The following is a 3,684-nucleotide window of genomic DNA, read 5'->3' as shown; positions in this document are numbered from 1 at the left end:
AATACACAAGTTCAAAAGTACCAAAATGAAAGCTTGATAGTGTGATGAGATCTCCGACGACACCCAATCCTAGCTAGTTTCGATAAACACTATAAAACACAGAAAAGTAAACAGGGTAAGATATAAAACTTAGTAAGCTCATATGAATTAAGAAACAAAAATTCACCATTCAAGTAATATGAACATAATATACTACAAAATCATTAAATCATAAGGTTAACTTATATTCAACCACATAAGTAATCATGAACTCACAACTTTCATAGGTTGAATGCTCAAATAGTTTTCATACAAACTTGTACTGATACTTATCTACTTCTCACCTTTTCATATCTTCAATATACCCATTGAACCATTTGGAATAATATTGGATACTCAGGAATCTCGCACCCTAAGTGCCAAATACATAGCTGAAGCTATCTTAATCCATATCTCATATAATGCTCACTCTGGAGCTATCAACGGGTCTACTCACACAAGATGACGGTCATGACGTAGCTAGACGGTGCTGCTCACACAAGTTGATGAGAATCCGCAACATGCCACCGGTAGAACGTACGGGCCAGCACCTAAACACATAACCCCTAACGACATGTCATTTGTATCCTAATCTATTCTTAAGGTTCAATTGGGATTTCACATTGCAGAATCTTTGTCAAACATATCCATAAGGTCGTATTCACAATTAATTAAATAATAAAGCATTTAAAACACAATTATAACAATGCTTATTAACATACGAACTTACCTCGATCGCAAAAACGATGAAATGGATCGACTAATTAAATACTGTATTCTTTCCCTGACCTAAATTTGAACTTCGCTTTTCTTTATCTATATATAATCAAATTTAACTTATTTAATTATCATTCTATTCAATTTAACCCAAAATGCATATTATGGAAACTTTACTCTTTTACCCCTAATATTTCAACATTTTTACAATTTAGTCTTTAACTCATAAAAATACAAATTCATGCAATTAGATCCCTACCCATGCTAGTCAAATTTCTCTTATTACCAAAGCAGCCCATATTTTTCATTTATTTCACATTTTTACCACAAAATTTCCACATTTCACAAATAAATCCCTAATTGACAATTTTACCAAAAATCAGTTTACAAATGTTGTTTATCTAAAAACAACCATACATTTTCTATCATCAAACATCAAAATACACATACATTAATTAATGAAAAAACCCTAAGCCTTTAAAAATTTTGCAAATTAGTCCTGGGCTAGCTAGATTAAGCTGTAACAATATCAAAAACATAAAAATCATTAAAAACCGAGCAAAAATCCAGTTACATGCTCTAGTAAAAGTTGGCTGAATGCTCTCTCCCTTTCTCAACAATGGTGGACGGTTCTTAGGGTAAAAATATGAAGAAGATGACATTTTATTTCAACTTTTATTATTTAGACTAACTTATTTTATCTAATTACAAAATTAACCTTAAAAATTAATTCAATTTACAACAGTACCAAGCCATTATCATCCATTATCAAATTATTGGGCTATTTACCACATAAGGACCTCCACTTTAAGGTTCTATAGCTATTAGACACCTTTAGCTAATAGAACTCAAGTTTTACGCTTTACACAATTTAGTCCTTTTTATTGAATTAAGCATTTAATCGATAAAATTTCTTAACGAAATTTTCACACAATCTTACTATCATGCTGTAGACATTAAAATAATAATAAAATAATTATTTTGACCTCAGATTTGTAGTCCCAAAACCACTGTTCTGATTTGAATTAAAACAGGTTGTTACAACTCTCCCCCCTAAGGAATTTTCGTCCCTGAAAATCTTGCCAAAAAATAGGTTAGGGTACTGTTTTATCATAGCTTCCTCGGGTTCCCCACGTAGCTTCTTCGATACTGTGACGTTGCCATAGAACCTTAACTAAAGTTATGCTTTTATTTCTCAATTCTTTAATCTTTCGAGCTAGAATTCTAATAGGTTCTTCGTTATACTTCATATGAGGCTGAATTTTAATCTCTGTCAGAGAAATTACGTGTGACGGATCTGATCTATATCGGCGTAACATCTCCACATGAAATACATTATGGATCTTTTCTAATTCTAAAGCTAGTCGATATGCCATTGGCCCTATTCTCTCAATAATCTCATACGACCCGATAAATCGAAGACTTAATTTTTCTTTGCAAGCAAAATGAATAATCTTTTTCCACGGAGATACTTTCAAAAATACTTTATCGCCGATTTGAAATTCAATGTCTTTATGTTTCAAATCAGCATACAATTTCTATTGATCAGAAGCTGCTTTCAAACTGTCAGAATTACTTTCACTTTATCTTCGGTCTCTCTAACCAAATCAACCTTGAGAATCTTTTTCTCACTAAGCTCGGTCCAGTACAATGGAGTTCGGCATTTGTGACCATACAATGCTTCATACGGTGCCATCTTTATTCTCAAGTGAAAATTGTTGTTACACGCGAATTCAACCAACGGTAAATATTTCTCCCAGCTGTATTCAAACTCTAAAACACAGCAACAAAGCATATCTTTGAGAATCTAAATTACTCTCTTAGATTGATTGTCAGTTTGGGGATGAAATGCGATACTAAAGTGCAACTGCGTACCCAAAGCTTCTTGCAATTTCTTCCAAAATCGTGACATAAATCTCATGTCTCTATCCAAAATAATAGAAACTGGAACCCGTGCAATCTAACAATTTTAGAGATGTACAATTCAGCTAATCTATCAAGCGAAAAGTCTGTACGTACCAGAATGAAGTGTGCAAACTTCGTCAGTCGATCAACGACAACCCAAATAGCATCTTTCTTTTTCGGAGACAGAGGTAATCCTAATACAAAATCCTTCGTAACTCTATCCCATTTTCATTCTGGTATCATCACTGGCTGTAGTAATCCCGAAGGCACTTGATGTTCGGCTTTGACTTGTTGACGAACTAAGCATCTCAACATAAACTTTGAAATGTATCGTTTCATGCTCGACCACCAGTACAACTATTTCAAATCATTGTACATTTTAGTACCCCCTGGATGAACAGATAAATAACCACTGTGTGCTTCGTGTAGAATTCTCTAAATTAGCCCGAGATTCTTTGGTACGCAGATTCTACCTCAGAACATTAAATAATCATCGAATCCGACCTGATAATTTGAATCAGCAATCGATTCGTATTGTACTCTTTTAGCTTGTAACTCGTTGTCACATTTTTGAGCTTCACAAATTTCCTAAAGGAATAATGATTTAGCTTTTAACTAAGCTAAAATTGAACCATCATTTGACAAAGTTAACTGTGTGTTCATCACCTGCAAAGCAAATAAAGATTTTCTACTCAGAATATCCACGACTACATTCGCTTTCCCCGGATGATAATCAATTACTAATTCATAGTCTTTCAACAATTCGAGCCGTCTTCGTTGTCGTAAATTTAAATATTTTTGAGACATTAAATATTTCAAGCTCTTGTGGTCAGTAAACATGTGGCATTTCTCACCGAATAAATGATGTCGCCAAATTTTCAATGCGAAACCAATAGCGGCCAACTCTAAATTATGTGTTGGATAATTCTTTTCATGCGGCTTTAACTGTCTGGAAGCATAAGCTATCACTTTGCCTTCTTACATTAAAACACATCCTAAACCGTTCAATGACGCAACACTGAAAATCATAAATTCTTTACTCGA

This window comes from Gossypium arboreum, chromosome 12 (assembly GCF_025698485.1).
Source record: "Gossypium arboreum isolate Shixiya-1 chromosome 12, ASM2569848v2, whole genome shotgun sequence".
NCBI lineage: Eukaryota > Viridiplantae > Streptophyta > Magnoliopsida > Malvales > Malvaceae > Gossypium > Gossypium arboreum.
Note: the sequence above shows the minus strand (reverse complement) of the source record.